General features: G+C 40.7%; 1 long non-coding RNA gene across 1 annotated transcript in view; it reads right to left on the bottom strand.

Annotated features, from left to right (window-relative positions):
• Window positions 1-462: 462 nt before the first annotated feature.
• LOC137857668 (uncharacterized) overlaps window positions 463-19,758 on the bottom strand; it is a 64,240-nt gene continuing 44,944 nt past the window's right edge. The window contains exons 3-5 of the long non-coding RNA XR_011097222.1: window positions 6,550-6,649; window positions 4,066-4,144; window positions 463-1,204 (exon numbers count right to left, since the gene is read on the bottom strand). This is a non-coding gene — a long non-coding RNA (uncharacterized lncRNA). The remainder of the gene's footprint in view (window positions 1,205-4,065; window positions 4,145-6,549; window positions 6,650-19,758) is intronic.

Here is a 19,758-nt window from a genome sequence, read left to right on the forward strand (position 1 = left end):
CATAAGTGGACAGTGATTAGCTCACAGCATTCATTATTGTAGTACAATTAGTCATCATGCAGCTGACAAACTCCAAAGGAAATAAGCTCCTGACCTAGCCAGAAGGAAGGCTCTCAGCAGATCTTATCATAGCTGGATAAGGCTCAGGTGGGGTAAGCAGCTACCCACATCAAAGGCAATAAAGGACAGATGCCAGAAGCAAAATAAAAATAACTATCACCTTTGCATGCTCCTCTGTTAAGGATTTGCCAAAGACAGTTGTTTAGGATTCATCCGCACCTCTGTAGATCAAGCTCTTTAAAGGATGAGCTGGCTAAAACAGCACTCAAATAAGTGCTCTTTAGGTCTAATAGATATTTTAATCATTTTTCCTTAACAGAGGGAAAGTGATTCATCTTTTGTCATCTTCTTCCTACCACATACGCAAAAACTTTTGCTATAGAGTGGGGGGGAAAAAAAATAATAATTTCTACCACTTCAAGAAAGATAGAAAAATAAAAGAGAGAAGTCTAATACCTTTGGAAAAACTCACCTTGATGTAGAGATAGCAGCTGATATCCATCAGCCTATCCATTTCCCTGATAAGTTCTTCCAATAGTTGATTCAAATCAGAGTTTAAATTTTCATTCCTGTGATGAGGTGGTTCAGCAGACAGACACACAAGAAACCCAACTACTAAAGTGTACATCCCTCCAAAGAGACATGGGTTCTAGATACAGCTGCAGATACTGTTAAAGCTAGCACACTCCCAGAAGTTTAGCTTATATTAACTCTTCACAAACTTGTAGAAGTCAATCCCCACCCCAGGATCCCAAAGACTCAAAGTCTATCCTTTCTCAAACCAAGAGGTCCTTATATTACTTACTATGGCTCCTGGGGCAGGGAGATTCTCTGGCCTCCTGATAATGGAGTGATCCTGCACAGCTGTCAGCCATTTGTACCACTACGTATCTGTGTGATAATGTTCTGACACAAGGTCAGCAAACGTAATCACTGTATGGAGTGTTTAACTAATTGGTTCTTTATCCTTTAATTTCTATCGGCTCTAAGGTATTACAAAACCTTACCAGAGATTGCAATTTGACAGGAGTTAACTATAAAACAATTGTTGACACTAGGTTCAAGTGAAAAATAAAGAATGAAACTTTATCCTCAAGTGATACGAAAGCAGTTCTTCTTTCTGCATCCCAAAACCAAGCAGGTTCTAAAATAAAAATAAATAAATAAAATAAATAAAAATAATTTTTAAAAATCTCTTAAATGGGTGGGAAATTATGCATCCAGTAAACCAGCCACAACTCTTCTGTTAGAAGTTTACAAATAAAGTTAAATAAACTAGGCAAAGCTAATATAAGCCTCTCTGTCCCGTTATGCTACCTGCAGGCATTTACCCTCTGACAGAGCTTTGCATGCCTGAATATTGCCTTGCTTATGACTGTAGTCTATGGTATTACTACTACAAGTACTACGATATTTTCACATATTTGGAAGTCAGTGTCTGATGGAAGTAACATGTTGACTTGAAGTAAAAAAAATATATATATTAGAAAGTTCTAATGTATGACTCAGCTCGAGATGTCTGCATCAGTAAGCTATGGTGAATATTTTTACAGAACTGTTAGTTAACAGAACAACTCCCCAAAAAGAGCCATGCTTGGACGATCTTGTCTGTATCTTTGAATGATGTAGAGATCAAGCATATGTCCATTTTTATTACTAAATAATCTTCAGTAGTTTGCTGGGCCCTAAGATGATGTAATTTAGCCTTTCCTGCCAACTGTTAGGCTTTGCCAGATATTGCAGGTTTATTACTTAAGTGTTTCTGGAGTAGAAAACAAACAAACAAATAAAAAACACACAGGAGGTTGTATATTAAAAAGAAAATTAGCACCTTGGTCATTTATCGGTATCTGTTACTTTCATCCTAGGCTACTCTGGCCTAGGAGTACTCTTTCATCCTATACTACCCTGGTTTCTGTTGCTTATTATAATGGATATGCCAAATGAAGAAAACAATATCCATTTTACAAAAAATTGTTAAACTGTTAAAACTGTTGAAGCCTTCAAATGACTCGCAGTTTATGAAATAAATTGGTTTTCTTTAACACCTAACAAGGTAAACAGCAATTCTATTGAAGTCATTGTTCTGCCTTTCCTCTCTGACAGTAGAAACCACGAATTTTCTTTGCATTTTACTGCAATATTATATTTGGTGTTTTTATTCTATTTTGTACAAATAGAAGTGGTGACGTGTTGTGACAAGAAGACAGACCTCATATCACCATATATTTATACTTTGCAGAAGAAAGGATGGTACATGAATAGGTATATTAAAGAAAGTGGTTGTCCTTTATGCACATGAGAGGATAAGGCATCAACCAGCTTCACAATTATCTACCCACTACCTATTTGTTTACCCAATTTAACATACAGAGAACTAATCAGAAAGGAGAGACTAGGAAAAGAAGAGAGTCTAAAATAGAAGCAGCTTGCAAGTATGTCACTGGAGAACTAAGAGTTTTGCACATATTGGAGAAGACACAATGTCTCTGAAGTGATTTCACCATTTTAATGTGTATTAATTGCCTTGCTCATATTTCATTGCAAGGGTTGTTTTTTAAACCTTTGATTAAGAGTTATCTAAGTACACCTCTAACTAAGGTAGAAAAGAGCACTGCTATTCCTGTTGGTACAAGAGCAAACCAACAGTAAGTCAAAGGAACTGTGTTAATGATACAAAGCACAGGACTCGTACTATTTTGGGGTGTGTTTTATATCTCGTTTAATCTCATTGGCATCTCATACAGGCTAATAGCCACAGAAAATTATAAAGAAAAATTAGGTAAAAATTCCCCTGTTCCCTACTCATTCAGATACAGATGGAAGAAAGGCTACTAGTATCTCCTAGGGCTAGAAGCAAATACTACTTTATTATAAACGTGGCTGGAAAGCCAGTAAGTCTTAAAATAGTCAGAGATACCAGACCTTAAATACATCACTTTTCAGTAGTCTGAACTAGTGGAAAAAAAACTCAATAGAGGTAAAACAGAGAGCTGAGTGCAGCTGTGTAGTTACTAGTACACATTGAAAACTGTGTAACACAGGTAAGATAAAAATGCTATCATCATAGTTAATATGTGTGAGTACATTTTGAGTTTATTGAGAGATGTATAAATATATGTCTATTACAGTGCATACATTCACACTCAGGTGTATTTAAATACGATATAATGTACTCGTATAAAAAAATTGGGAGTTGAAATCTTAGTGTAGTTAAGTCTCCATAAAGGCCTGACTACAAGCTCCATGCCAGCAACAGATGGCCTACTTCCAAACAGGTAGGAAAGCAATGTGATTCTAGCCTTAAAGAGAAAAAGAGGGGAAAAAAAAAAAAAAAAAAAAAGGAAAAAGGAAAAAATTACAGCATGAAAATTGGCTTTATAAATAAAGGAGATCACACTCTGGATGGTTAGAAGTAATTTCCACAAAAGAGGGTAAGATCTTCTTGGTATTTCCACAAGTAAATTCTGAGTCTTAACCTCTCTGGGAGAGATAAATGTGATATCAGACTCTAAAGCATTACATATTCTCTCTGTCTCTGTCCCCTTCTCTCTGTATGTATTAATTTTATAGATCTTTTTATTGTCTCAACTATACTGGTTGCGTGAGGAGCAGAACAATAGGCCAAGTACTTCCATTTCACACATGCCACCTCTATAATTCAACAAAGAATAGTAAAAAAGATCTATAAACTTGTTATAAATCAGTGCCCTAAACTAAATTAACCATTGAAATGGATTACCATAAAAATTATGTCATAAAAATATTCTTCACCTCTGTACTCCAGGTGTGTGTCTGTGTGTGTATGTGCTTGTGAAAGCCCACGCATGCAATGCTTTGTGTGTGCCAAGGCCAGTGGCAGTGCTAATGCTGTGGCTGGCTCAGCTTCTGCAGCCTTGGAGGAGATGGCACCCAGGGCTGTGAGGATGAGCTTTAATATCTCTGTGTCTGGGAAAGTAACTCATAAACAGATCCACTAAAATATAATTACTCTACATAACTCACCTTTAGTAGTAGTGAGTCATCTCTGCTTTCTTATTAGCAGTAAAGCACTAGTCATTTTGGTTATGTTTCTGAGGCGCTGCTGGAAAAAAAAAAAAAAAAAAAAAAAAAAAAAAAAAGATTTAAAAAAAGAAGACCCAAAAAAAAAAAAAGATAAAAACCAATCCAGATGCAGGCTAAAGAAGATGGCAACTTAAGCAATACACAGCTTGGCCAAAGTTGAGTTCTGTTCTGCACTCCCTAAACACCAGCTCCCCCAGCATTTGATCAATATATATACTAAGCTCCATGAGAAAGGCACATAGGAGTATCAGGAGAGAAGACTGTGAAATTCAGTATTGGACTGATAGGATGGTGGTTCAAGAGCTGGTAGATTCTTTCACTCTGGAGGAAGACATCAGAACAGCAGAGCTGGAGGTGGCTCTCCTGGAGATGACACTTTCCTTGCCCACCTCCCTGAGCTCACATTACCATCGTTTACTTCACAGCCATCACCCAAGAACTCACAAGTACTACTCAAAGATTTTCTAACTCCAAGTGAGACTTATCTCAGTTTGGAAGTGCCACACTTCCAGATATAGCAAAAGCCACTTTTGAGAACCAGCAGCACCAAGGTAAGAGTAACCAGGGTGCAACATTGGCCTCCTCCTGCAGTCTACCAGTTTCGTTAGACTTTAGATCTCAGTTTCTCAATCTGTATTTTTACAAGGGGATTCTTTCAACAAAAGTGAACTGTGAAATCTTCCAGAAAGGGAATTCAGCTGCTGAATTGGTAGAGTTGGGCCACAGCCATCTTGTATCAACAGGATCTCAGTGTTGAGAAGAATCATCTTTGGTTAAATATATATGTGTGTGTGTATATATACACACACACATGCAAAGGGAGCCACTATGCCCAGGCAATAAGATGGGTTAAAAAACTAGAAAGCTGCTTTTCATTCCACCTGGTGGGATAGAGAGGGTAATGTGAAGAGCAACAACTACCACCTCCTGAATTAGAAAGAGAAAGCCTAGGAAAAAACATGTAGGGCTGAACTGGAGAAGAGGGAGTTTTCACGCATGTGATAAATGAAAAATAGCCATTTTGTATGCATAGGTGGTTGTCTTTCCCTGATTTAAAGGCCTGGTCACCACAAGCCATTCTAGGCTATCTCTAGCCTGTGAGATAATTCCTAACTGAGTATTTTAGTGCTGGTCAGGAAACAGGTATCACACTGAGAAAACCAAATTATTTACTTCTGCTCACTGGATTCACATGTATAGGAGCAGCTTGTTTTTTCCACAAACCAAATGTTGGTGTGCTCTGTGTACGAGTCTTTATTTTGTTCTGATGCATGACATAGTGGTACTATAAAAGGCAGACAGTTCACTGTCAAATAACATTTGCTTTGCTTAAAACTAGCTATATATTTATCTCAAAATAGGAAAGCACAGACGACTGTTATTGAGGCTAGAAGTGAGAGAGTAGGTGCCACACTATGATGGAGGTAAATTAAAGCAGCTCTACAGAGTTGTAACATGAATCTGCTAATACAATTGGCACTGAAGTTAATCCAACCTGTGCAGCAGCTCCCTTTTTCATACACTGCAGGAAACAATGGGATTCAAAGCATCATTGCCCCCGAAGAGGAAGGACTGTGTATTTTGCTTTTAAATGTCTCAGTCCGGTATAAAAGATAAACTCACCCTTCAAAATAGAACAGTCATCACGTCATTGCAAATAATCATTGTTAGAAATGCGCCGAACTGCTAGGCCAGTTAATAACGACACCACATTTTATTTATATGGCTCCCATCTGCTGAAGCCTTCTAGGCAGCTCACAATGGGTTTGATTTTCAGCCAGACCTTAGCATAGCTTCTGTTTATATGGATGCAAATAACAGTGGTTGGATGGCTGTGTGCATAAACAGGTCTAACAACTAATCTTTGTGACTATAATGCATGGTTTTATTCCTTCATGCAACAAAATCTCCATCTGAAAAATCCCTCTGACAAAGTACACAAAGCGTGACAAAGAACAAAGTTTCTCTGTGAGTTTTTAATGTTTTCAAGTGATTCAGCATTTGACTTGCCAGAGGGGACCATGAAACGTGCATCACCACTGTGCCCATCACTTAGTGAGGTCCCCTTGACTCCACGCTCCCCAGTACAAGGCACAGCCCTGAAAAGGTAAAAGAACTGGATATATGAACAAAAGCTGCTCCTTTTCTCATCATCTCCTCTCTTGCACCCCACAACCTCCTTCTCCTTTGGCTAGGCCTAATATTCTTTCCTACCCAATGCTCCTCACCAATCTCTTTTCTCTCTTCTTTGCCTCCTTTCTGAGCTCTGTTTCAGCTGATAGCATTTTCCTCACAATGCTCCACACAATCTGTTTTCTGATGCAGGGCACTGACTTCTCCCATGGCCTCTGCATGCTGCAGCCACAACTCCAGCCACTGTGCTTTACCAGCATACATGCTTGAGCTGTGCCTCCACGCACCCACCTGCTGCTGCTTCCTTCCCATTTGCCCTTCACCAGCATGTTTCAGCAACGGGTGACTGGCCTCTCTCTTGGGTGTCTGTTAGGATAGGTTTCATCTTTTTCTTTTTTGCGACGAAAAAAAAAAAATAAAGACAAAAATCTGAATACCTTGTCAAGAACAGTGCTTATTGTTTGGAGCACTTCTATCAACTTCATGGCAGTAAGTGCTGTGCTTGGCAGTGCTTGCAGATCTGGGCCTTCGGATAATGGGTATATTTATAGTATGTGCATTGCTTATGTACCGATAGCTGCCAAAGCAGTAAACAAACAAATGCTCTCCATAAAACAATGAGAAAGTAGGATCATAATCTTTGATCGATGAACAGGGATGACAGGTTTAAAAAGGTTTCCTCGCTCTTTTATGCAGATTGCTTTTCCAACTGCCTGAATCTCAGCCAGCGTGAGGAGGCTGGAAGCCTGGAAGGGAGGCTTTCCATGGCTCTTCAGCACTGACAGCACCTCCGCAAGGAGTAGACCCTGAAAAGAGAGTGATGCTGGTGTGAGAAGGCCCCACATCACTCAGCAGGAGCAGGCAGTGAACAATAGTCCTCTCCCTCACGCTGACCCCACAGGCAGGAGATGCAAGAGAAGGGTGGGCCTGGGCACGCAGAGGGATAGCTCAGAGCCGTGCACCAGCCAAGCTGCACCTGCAGGAGCAAGGTCACTGCCCAGGACATGGCATGAAGTCTGCCAGGCCCTTTGAGATAGGTCTGATGCCCAGCAGGGACTTATAGACTAGTGGAGACATCAGTGGATGTGAGAATGGTCTTCCAGCTCTTCGTCAGAACAGCTGCTTTGAGGTTCCCAGCCTGAACCTACTTCCTGAAGAAGAGTTCATGCTTGGTGCATCCAACAAGTTCCTCGGGGGGATGCTTTGGAGAGACACACTAAAACTAAGGTCCGTATATTGATCTGCAATGCGAGGTTGTCTGGATCTAAGTTTTAAACCAGTATCAAATCTACCTGCAAACTCTAAGCCTACATTTGTGCTTCCCTCCATACACCCATATCAAAATTAAGATGAACACAGTGCAACATTTTTTTATTTATTTTTTTTTATTAGATACAACCTAACAAATCTATTAGTCTGATCTTGGCTCCATATATGTTCCTGGGAGTCCAGAGAGCTCTAAAAGCAATGACCTTGACCAAGACATTAAAAAACTGATTAAGTTCTATTTACATCTTTGTTTATTTAAGTACTACTTTCTTAGCAAATTGAAATATATGTAATTTAAGCAGCAGGTTAACTTAATTTGAAAATGAAAACAAAGGAACATTTTTAACACGGTAATACAGGTCAGTTCATGATGTTTCTGAACTACTCAATGTGAATGGCCTGATTTTTAGATTGTTGTGTAGTAACAGCCGCACGTTAAGTCAGTGTGTGTTCGCATCTTTGAAACTCAGACCATAGGAAACACTCTCATTGAAATGCACAAACTGCATTATTAGCATGGATCCACTAAAATAATATTATTATGAAGGGTCTGTACTACCTGAATAAGAACCATTATTTGTTGATTGAAATACAGAATAAAATTAATGTTGATGACTCAACTAATAACTTAATATTTAAACAGCAAGTTTCAAGCAAAGAATCCTCAGGCATTTCAGAGCTGGGAAGCATAAACACACCATTACAATTTTAGGTAGGCAGAATACAATTATCCAAGTTGGATTCTGGCCAGAACAATGGGCACTACCCCCTCCTATTCTTATTTTTAAAGAAGTTCCACTACAAAAGTGATGGCAGCTGTTGCAAGCGATGAATCCATCAGTTACTCACACAACCCATCTAGTTGATTCCAAGCAGCCCTGATTCCTACCAAAACAGCCTTCATTCCTACCACAGTGAAACAAAGACACTGGCCAGCCACCTACATGTGGAAAGCTACGTGCTAATTTTCTCCTTCCTCTTGGATTTTCTGCTGGGGAAAGAAAAAAATAAAAAATCCTACTTCAAGAAATGCTTTATTTTTTACTGGAAGAAGTGACTTCAGAGCTGCTTCAAGTGGGTTGGACCTGCTGGGAGAATCCACCCTGTCAGCCAAGACATACAAGGGAAAAAATGGGTGTCTCCTCAGACATCCTTTAACCCTCCCACCCTCCTGCATACATAGCATTTTTAAGAAATGTGCTGCTATATCTCTGCCATTTCCCTTTGCACCTTTCTTCTCAAAGTCACCAGGACCTTTTGCAAAGGGGGGCTTTGGAGGTACAGATGGTAACTAACTCTGGGCTCACTGAGATTAGCATCAGGACCGGAGGGCACAGGAACGCTCTCTATGCTTAGATGAGGCTGAAGAGGAGAGTTCACCCCCTGCATCTCCATCTTTCACCACTTCAGTATCCCAAAATAAATGTCCTCAAAAGACAAGTGTTCTCCCTACAGTTTCTCCTTAAATTTCTGGGCATTACATAGTCTCTCCAGGATTCAAGTATCATCTCAATCTCAGAACAACCTCCAATGGCCATTTAGGATTCACATAAGCCCTGTTTCAGCAGAGCACTTGAGCTTGGCTCCAGAATGCCAAAAATTGCAGGTCAGGAGAACACTTATATCCTGGAAAAACGGGTCAAACTTAGGCACATGCCTAAATGCTTGCTGAACACAGAGATTATTCACACACAAAATACATATTTACATGTTTTACCGGTTTCGGACTCAAGACCCACAGAAAAATTGCATTGAACCAGTAATGAACCCTGCCAGAAAACAATTATCTCTGTCCCTTTCCCCCTTAAATGTGTCCAGAGCTGTTACCAGATCAAGGCTATTCTAGAACTAAAAAGGGAAATTTATTCAACAAGCACTATAGCAGGTGGCAGCTGCTAAACAATCTGCCACCAATCAGCAGTTTATGAAAGAGAGTAAAGAATCCAATAATAACTCACAGTCAGGGAGGGAGACACCGAGCCTGCAGTTACTGAGGGAGGCTCATAATTAGACAGAGCCAACTCTTTGGCAAAATTATTTCTCCTAAAATCTGCTTTACTGGTAAACTTGGCACTCCACAAATCCTGCAGGCAGTATACCCACAGCTGAGCCCGGGTGCAATGTAACCTGCAGGGTAAAGCTGAGCGGCTTCTTGGGAGGGCTGGGTGAGTGAAAATGAGGCTGGTGGAAAACCCAAATCATTTTGTCTGCCTTCCTCTACTCATTTGCTTCTCCTGGAGAAAGTCTATCGTTATGCAAGAGCCCTGAATTTTTATGACATTCAGCCTGTTCCCAGATTAAAGTGTGTAGATGAGTCAATGGCACAATTCTCAGAAATCTTCCATGGTGCCATTCTGGTGAGGTTGGGCTCAGAGCTGGAAGGCCCCTAAGTCTATCTGCAGGTTCTATATCTGTTCATCTTAAGTGATCCGAGTTTGCTATGATTTCTTAAAGCTCCACATATGAAATTAGACAAAATAGAGTTTAATTTCCAAGAAGAACTAAGAAAACTCCAGCCAGCCTCATGGTAGGCCTATTTTTTCAGCTAGATTACAGCACCATCTACAGGCCCTTCCTGATTTAAGACTAGCGTCAGGCAGGTTGTTCCACTATCTGTATATAAATATCTTTTGGCTTCAGTGGCATGTCTAGTGCCGTGACAGACTGTATAGTCCAACTTAGTGTGAACAGGGCAAAATCCCTTTAGACCAGGCTGAGAAAAGTTTGGTAAAAGATGACGGACATGTTTTCTTCTTCATAAGAAGCAGCAAATCTGTGAAGTGCCCTTGGATTTTATTAGCTTGATTCTAAACCACAGAGGGTCTATCATTTCAGTTTGATTTTAAATATTCAATCAAAAGTTCATTTTTGTTATGCAGTTCTGCTTAGCACAGTTAAATCAGAGCTGCAGGAGAGAAAAGTAAAATGCAGAAAATAGATGTCAGCTAAAACTGAACAACAGATTTCTACCACAGTAGCACAAGCTTAAAATACTTCTGCTCATTTTGGACCACATATGTAGAAGCAGTAAGCACAGTTGATCCACCAGAATTCATTATACTTAACCTCAGCTGGTTGACACAGATATGAGAACTCTCTACAACACAAGACCAAGGTCATCTCTGTCTGGAGACTGTTATTTGCTAAATTACTTGCCAAACCAAAAGAAATTTAATTGCTCCTATGCATGTAGGAGATCCTGGGATAAACACTGGTTTGGTGTGAAGAGGGCTGTGGTGAAACAACCTACAGTATAGCAATCAAATGTAGTAAAATATCAACCCTCCTCTAGTAAATAAAGTCATTCATCTGAACATCAGGCTGAAGTATCAAACCACAAACAAAAATGTAAGCTGGCCATACCTTCCTTACACCAAACCCAGTTACTTGAAATCCAGAATCAGGCTCCAAATAACAAGCTTGATGGGCTTCAAAAAACCCAGAGGCTGGGAAAAAAAAAAAAAAAAAAAAAAGTGTTTAGGAAAACTTTACCTGCTTCCTGATGTTGTGGCTCTTAGGAGGTGAAATGTTATTTTAAGCATTTCTCTGAGGCTAGGAGAGAGCCTCCCCCCCCCCGGCTCTTCTTTTTTTTTTTAATGAAGGTTGAGTTTCAAACAATCCCATGATGAGAGGGCCTGAAGTTTTATAACAATACCAAATATCACAAAACTTATGATAATATCACAAGAGCTGACAGCACTGTGAATCAGCACACTAAGTCTACTGGAAATTTTCTTTTCTTGAATCTCTGCCATGAAAATAATTTAGCTCTATACTATACCTATGTAATGCAGGGAGAGCCACAGTAACCACAGATGGTGTCAGTGTTAAATGCCTTTAAAATAAGAAATTCTCCCCCCTCATTCCAAAACTAAAGAGTAAATGGACAGGGGGATATGCACATGCCACAGCTACCACCTATGTGAGGATTTCGTTATCTTAAAAGCTGTTGTCTAAAACGCTACCCACCCTATGGAATTAAAAGCCATAAAGCTGCTGTCTTACTGATGTGTAACAGTACATACTGCACACCGACTGCTTGGGATTAATTGCACATATAAAAACAGATTTCTTTTTAAAAAGTCTGCGTGCAGAGAAGAATCATTAATTTCACTTGAAGTGATTCCCAAACAGGATATGGAGCCTCTAACAGCCCTTTGGGTTGTGCCAATTGTTTTGTGCAGGTGTTTAATCCAAGTGCTCAACCGCACGTAGGGAACAGTCATTCTGCAAGTACCGGGTGGAGTGGGAGCTGCATGGTGGTGTCACATAGCTGCAAGGGGTTGATTCCTCAAAATCAGCAGAAACCTTGGGAAGCTGCTAATTCTTGTAAACAAGAGCCTGGGTTTTATGGAGCAAAACAGAGCAGAAAACACTGAAGTACACGAGAACCAAATCCCTTCTGCTAAAGCCTCTTTTATTATACTAGAGGAGCACTAAAACCTGCCATAAACAAGCTGATTGCTCATTTCAGCCTCTGTATCTGCAGCCAGGAAAAGCAGCAGCAGCCGCAGACTGAGTTGAGCTGCTGGGATAGGAAACATCTCCTGAAGGTCAACACTACTCATATTTTTAGTTTTCATTAGAACTTCCTCATTCACACGGACTTGAAAACAATATATACATATTTGGGATAAAAGCTGAGCTGCAGTTGCTGTACGTACAATACCACCCAACCTTTGCTATGCTTTGTAATGCGGCGCTTTGATATGAGGCTGCAGAAAGATTGGTTGGCTCTGAGGTGAAGGAAGGGAGAGGTCCCAAGGCATTGCAAAGGGCTTTTGAACCTACCACATCTGATCACGTGGAGCTTGATGAAAAGAGAGGCTCCCATAACAGCCAAGTGGCATCTGTGAAACAGATTGTGTGCCCACCTTTGGCTTCCAGGAAAGCAGCTCTGCTGCAGGAGCCAGTGTGAGGCAGCATAGCAGTGTTTTGGGAGGAGGAGGAGGAAGAGGAGGAAGCAAGGAGAAGCTGCACCCCACAGCCTTGCAGAACAGCAATTTGTTTCCAGGGGGACAGCTATTGCAGGGCTCTACAAGGGGCTGAGCACAGAGGTCAGGTCAGACCTCTCCTGACTTTTCTCTTCCCAGTCTCATTCCAGGACTTGCCCTGCTCTAGGGAACTCAAGCAACTCTCCAGAGTGGGTCCCGTGGGACAGACCTGAAACCCACTCCAGGCAGTGGAAGCAGAGTAGCTTCTAGAGAACTGAGATCAGGGCCTCAAGCAAAAAAACAGTGGAAAGTAGTAAATGGGTGTAAAGGCTAGAGATGACATCGCTGATCAAAACAAAGAGGTCAGCCCCAAAAGATGGGATACATTCTCCGGAGCTTCTGCACTCCAGCCCACCCTGATCCAGGGTTAGCTGTTGCTTTTACTAGATTCTATTGAAAATCCGTGTTGTACTAAATGTGGAGAAGCAGAATAAGTGAACTTACTATAGCAGCTGAAACACAGAAGCTAGCACATGGCAGCCAGCACTTGAAATGCCTGGCATGCCTGCAACACACGACCGCAGAGAAACCCAATGAGCGCCTTCCAGCCCACCTTTGAAACTCCACACCAGACAGCACCTGCTTGGTGCCCGCCACCCTCCGTAGCGGCAGTCCCCTCCATGTACTGATATAATTGAATCTTTCCCCAGTGCATGGGCTGGAAAACAATTTCTTCCTCTGAACAAAGAGGTTAGCGCCATGAGCAGGGGCCATGGCTGGAAAGGAGCACACAAGCCCAGCCTGGCTTTCACCAATGAAACGTAGCTGGCAGAAAGCAGGCACGTTCACTAATGAATTATTCCAAGACAATTAACAGTCTGAGGGAGACGCTTGCAACAGCTTAATGCTTACTGTCAAGGGAAGCCAGTACCAAGCTCAGCACTGCCTCACCAACTCACAAAGGGAAACAAGGCAAAAATAGAGGGGAGGGAAACATCAAGGAAGAAAATACAGCATCTGTGAGCTGTTAATTACAAAGGTGCACACGCTGGAGTAACAAGGATGCTAATAGAGTTTTATTAGGAGACAAGAGAACCATTTTCAGGAGCTTTGTGGAAGAGCCAGAGCCCAGTGGGCCCAATGCTGGGCTGGTATAAACAGCAGTCTGATCAGCAGTCACTGATAATCTATGTGGTGCTCTGGGAGCTGCAGGGGTTCATGGCTTTCCACACACTCTGTGGTCATACACCTGGTCTTTGAAATATATTCGCATGTTTCGAGCTATAGCAAGTGCTTGTTCTACAGCCTGAGTACTAGGTGTGAAACTCAGCCACCTGAGGTGGGGAGCCACAGCCCCATTCCCACAAAGAGTGGCAGCCTCTGTGCTAAGACATCAGTAGCTTACCCATGAATAACAGAAAAATAAATGGTGAAGAATCTGATATCAATCTTACCTCGTTTTTTTTTTCCTAACTTGCTCAAGGCAACATAATTCAAATGCTTCTGTGCAGTCATTACACATACAGCCAAGCTGAGCTCCCACTTAATAAGGAATATTTAGCACCCTTACTCTGAAGCTCCCCGATCAATGGAGTCCACACTCTTAATCTCACCTTGCTCTTGCTAACAATGTGGTTACTGTAATGTTGGCCCTGATCCTCAAAGGAAAGAGGATATTAGAGCCGAAACCTCTGGTAATGAAATCTCATGTAATGAAAGCGTGTTTACAGTGAAATGTTTGTATGTCACCATCAAATCAGAGCCTCACAATGCAATTTCCAAAAGCCTCTGTAATTATACAAGCACCACAAAGTGGGACTGGGTGGCAGGCAGGTTATTTAACATTTATTGCTACTACATAACACACTGTAACTCTGCAAGCAAAAAGGGTGTGAAGGATAGCAGTATTTCACAAAATACACACAGCACAATTAAGAATCACAGGCTCGGAACATTTATAAGTGCTTTCAGTATATGTTACTCCTTATTAAAAATGAATTGCATGCAGCTCAAGAGAAAGTCTTATACTTGTAAATACCAATAAACCATAAGGGAGAAATCTTTTCAGTGGATGGCAAGAGAGTGAAATAGACAGATTAATGAAGAAAGAGCATGTGAAAACATTTAAGCATGGCAAGGAGAAAGCACATGTTCTATGAAAGTGCTGCCCCTATGGAACAAGGCATTTTAGCCCACCTCATACATGGTGATAGGCGAATCAAAGCAGTCTTGTCACCAGTAGTATCAAAAGTCTGTGTATGGAGTCCACACAGATAAGTATAAACAGAGTCTTTGCATCTGCAAATCTTCTGCATGTGATGCTCTCAGTACAGATAATGAGTTATCTGTTAGGAAGCCCTCAAGACAGGAGTCAAAGGATGACTTGTGTGCACAGGTGCTTCCATTTGTGTCAAGAAACACACTTAGGGTATTTCCTTCTGGCTTATCCTCTGAGTTAAAACTCAACATGAATAAAAACAGCTTCACCTTTTGCATGGATGTCTAATGAGCATCATGACACACAGCAGCTTTGTTCTATAGGATATTCTCAGCTTAATTTACACTGAAACTTCTTTACCATAATAAATGCTGAAATCCTAATGCAATTCCAGTTCCTTGAGCAGCAACCGTATACATTAATGCACTGACTGAGGAAAGGCTCAGAACAAGGCTGCAAGGAGGGACAGAGAATACCCTGGCACAGGATGCATGGATGACAAACGCAGCATCTGAAAATGCATATAGACTCAAAAGAGATTCTCTTCAGTGTTTTACTATGTGTAAATGGTGAAAATCCCACGCTGCTTACTCTCTCTTTAAAAAGGACATCCATAAAAAGCCACTGGTGTTTGGCTCTTGGTCATTATCTGGTTGTCAGAGGCAGTGCAGGGCATAGTAAGTCAGATACTAAGCCAGCCAGGAAGCCTGGTGTCTCCTTCAACATCAGCCCCTGTGCCAGACACACACCCATCAGTTCAGCCAGCTTCTGCCAAGGTCATCTTTCATCAAGGTCACTCTTTCGGGATAGCATAGGAGCAGCCTGCAAATCCAATATATTCAACAACAGAGCCTGGAACCTACATTATAAACTGGTGCTTGTTTGATCTAAACACTAATACAGATATATCAGAGACAGTTCCTAACATGGGGTATTCACAGCCTGAACAAATAAGGCAGATAAAGACTGGGAGGGAAAGAGGCAGCACAACTCCCCCATGATCACAAAACAAATGAAGAATGGGGAACAAAAGTGCTGCAGCCCAACCTGTCTGCTGTGTCGTTCAAGGACCTTTTATTTTTTGTTAATTGTTCAGTAATTACTTCCGAATGCTGGAGAAAGCAAAAAGCTGAAGACAAACAAGCCCCCACAGAGTTAGAAAACATCCCTGCTGTAACACAGACTCAAACAGGTTGAGTCTGCAGCCAAAAGAGTTCCCAGGAGAGGGAGCAGAGCTTGCTGCTACAAGAAAAGGGTCAGCTGGTTTCTGAAGCAACCAAGAAGCCTGTGGATGCATGAACAGACATAAAGCCTGAGACAAACGTGGAGAAAATTGCACTATGGAAAGTGTGCCCATAGGAGCAGGAATGAGCAAGCTGTGCACTAGCAGGCCACCACATGCAAGCATGGGATGACTGAGACACAACTGTCCAGTTGTAAACTCAACAGCTTAAGGGGTAGGGTTGCCGCTGGTCCCACACACTGGGTTGCAGCTCCACAGCTTTTTAAAATCAGAACAGTTTGACTTGGTTTAGGTTAATCTAACCCTTTGTCCTTGTAAACTAACCAGCAAACCTAACTCCTCTTGTTATCGCTGTTTTCTGTCATATTTTTCTACTGAATGCTTCTTGGACTGGTATCTGAACAGCTTCACACTGCACTTTGTGCTCACTGACATCTTATATTTTTACAACATTCATATACTTGGGAGTCAACAGCAAGGAAAGAGAGCTAGGTCCTCATAAAACTGTGAATAATGAGGATGCTCCTGTAATTAACTTTGTTCGCTGCAGTTTTTGGTTTATAATGGAATAATCCGCTCCACTTTATTGTCATAACAACATGTTAATATGTTCCTATGTCCTGGTTCCACTGAGGTAATCTCCATTTTTAGCCTGATTATTTACAGTCTCTGGAATACCATTTTGGATACCACTGAAATCCCACTTTTCTGTACAGAGCAGTAAGTGGATGGGGTGTGCACTTTGGTGGGTAGCATTAAAAAATTTTTAAAGACTTTGTGAACTGTAGGCATGTATCTATTATCAAACCTACTCTGGCTCATTGTAGACACTGATTTGATTTTGATGATAAGCTCAACTCAGACACCAAACTCCAGAAAATATCCTCTGAGTTTTTCTGTCACCTCAAGTCACAAGTCAATAAAAGAGATGCAACCTCAAAATTAAAAAGTAAGAAAGACAGCTGTACAAGATTTTATAGCAACAACCTAAAAAGTGTAATTTCCACAAACAAATGGCTTTCTTTTTCTGTAGACTGAACTAGAGAGCCAATCATTTGTCTGAAAATAAAAAACCCTCAATTCAAGACTTCATAAAGATTTTAAAATCTTAATAACGATAAACACCAAGGTTTTAAGTTTTGTGTACTTGCAATATCTGTGCCTCTGCACATATCTACCAATATGGCTTTGGCCAACTTATCTTTCCTTCTTTATTTTTCCCCCCTCAACAAAATTCTCAGGTAAATATCCAATACATATCCATAGCTATTTTAATATAAATTTATTTTTAAAAGCATTCACGGTAGCTAATTGCTGAGCACAGAAGATCTGAGCAACAGTTTTGTTTGTCAGAGTTAACACTAACATTATGTCAAGTAGAACCCAACATTACAGACTTTTGCAGTATTTGTTAGAACAGTACTCTCCAGTGTATGAATAAGAAATCTGAAACTGTCTGCGTTTACTTCTTGAATAAACTCTGCCCTTTATGCCATTAATTTGATTGTGAACTATGGGAAGAGATAGCAACTCCTTACCCATGTGAACAATGACCTGTTCAGCACAGAGGAAGCACACAGTCTGACACAAACACCACTGATGGCAGGTCCTCAGGCAAGGACGACCCCAATGGGGCAGGCTGCAGCCAGCTCCTCAGCCACCATCTCTGCTCCTGGGGGATCCCAGTTGGGGATCAGTACTCAGGTACTTCACTTAGAAGCTGCACTTGTCTCACCGTGCTTAATAGCTACCAACTGACCTGCTCCTCCAAAAGGGTATCTAATCCTGGCTTGTCTTTGTTTCCACCAAACTCCAGGTAAAAATAAATAAATGAATAAAAAATCCGCAATTCAATTAGGAACTGTGCAAAACAAAGGTTACTTTTATTTTCTGCTGGTAAAGTTCACAGATTATTCAAATTAAACTACAGCACTGCTGAGCATTTTCATCTCCCACAAGCTTCAGACAGTTCCAGGAGCTCTTAGCAACTATCAAAAAGTAAGCCTAGTATGAGCACATACCTGAATTAGGCAAACATTTCCTTTCTTGTTCATGTTTCTCAGTTCTACAGGCACGTTGACTTTTATAATGGCATTTTAGACACATTGGGAAAGTATGTAATCTATTACATAGCCATAAATAAAGCTAGGAAATTACACTGATTTTCTGATCTTCTAAAGAATTAAGAGGGATATGAGTGTCCCAGCTTGCAAAATCAATTCACATACGCAACTTGTTTATCAGTCAAAACTTTTTACATTTAAATTTCAAATTAAATGAACTGCTATCACAAATGTTGTTGTGATCTTCCTGCAACAGATCTAGCAAGTAACTAAAATAAGAGGAAGGTAAAAAATCAGAAAGTGAAGCATCTGCGATGAGAAGGACAAATATTGTTTAAATTGGAAGCAAAGGAAGTTGTGTTTATGCCAATACAGAGTTTGTATTACTTAATGCTTTTCCACAGCTGGGTAGCTATGCTAAGTAGTATTTCTGCTGGCTCTCTGCTATGCTTGTATTAGAAACTGCTCCACAGATATGAGAAACAGAGCCACAACAGCAGGAGTAATACGCATTGTGCTCCTATACTATTCATTCTGTTGCAGAGCCACAATAGTTGCTATGTCACCACTAATTCTGTTTTCTGGTCAGCTTCTTTATGTTATGGCTGAGACTGTACTTATTTATTTTTTGTGACTTGGTAAGGTAGATAATACTTCACATAGGTCTCTTGCTCATACACATACAAGCAGAGAACAACCGGGCTTTGAAAATATCACTGTTGTTTTCTCAGAGTGCAAATGACTGAAATGCAATTCATGACCACTGTAAGGTGCAGGCAAAGTGGTGACAGAGAGGTTCCACTAGGTAAAACACAGCCCAAATAAAATTCAGAAAGGTTTAACATACTCATTGCAGATGACAAGGATCCTGAAAAATTGCTCTACCGAGTGTGGGTGGTATGCAGACACTTCAGTGTACTAAATCAGAGCTGGGATTTGGTTTGAATTAATGTCGTCCTACCACCACTCCTGCATTGCTCATGCTGCCAGAGCCAAGACAAAATGTCTGTCGACAGCCTCAAGAAGCCAGAAAGAGCTCAGTAGCTGCTGGCCACCAGTAGGGTAGGAGGTTTCCCTCTCCACAGCAATGCCCTGTAGGAACACAAATGTGAATAAGGGATAAGTAGGTTGTTTGCAGGCAACACCCAATGTATCTGTACAAGGACAGGACTTCAATGAATTTACAGGTCAATCTTCCATTTTGAGACCCCCTTTGGTTCCACCTGGGTTGCTTTCTAACAAGTCTTAGTGGATCAGCTGCATAGTTAAGTCTCGCTAGCATGGGAAACTAGCACCATGACATAACCTCACTATTAGAATAATCCATTTCTTGTTCTTTTGTATCTCTTCTACATGGAAAACGCACAAGATTAAATAAAAACACAAGGTCAAATTAATTCTGGTGCCTATCTTCATTTTAATTTGTTGTATAAGAATTGTGAACATGACGTGTTGATGGAGATATGAACAAAGAAATAGAATGGGTAGAAATAAGATCTGAAATCAATCAGTATGTGATTCAGCTTGTATTTGTGCTTGTTAACGGCCACAGTAATGTGGCAGGTTTTAAACAGTTTCTGCTCTGTTTTAGAGACCTGGAAAACATCATAATTGGAATCAACTTTGATGGACTTAATACTAGGACACAACATTTTTGAGGGGAGTTGATGTGAGTTGTGTTGCTATCTGTGCACTAGCACTCATGTAAGACACAAAAGACTCTGATCTATCTTAGTATAATATTCTCCAGTCATACCTTTTACAGTTTATTTG

This window comes from Anas acuta, chromosome 5 (genome assembly GCF_963932015.1).
Source record: "Anas acuta chromosome 5, bAnaAcu1.1, whole genome shotgun sequence".
Taxonomy (NCBI): Eukaryota; Metazoa; Chordata; class Aves; order Anseriformes; family Anatidae; genus Anas; species Anas acuta.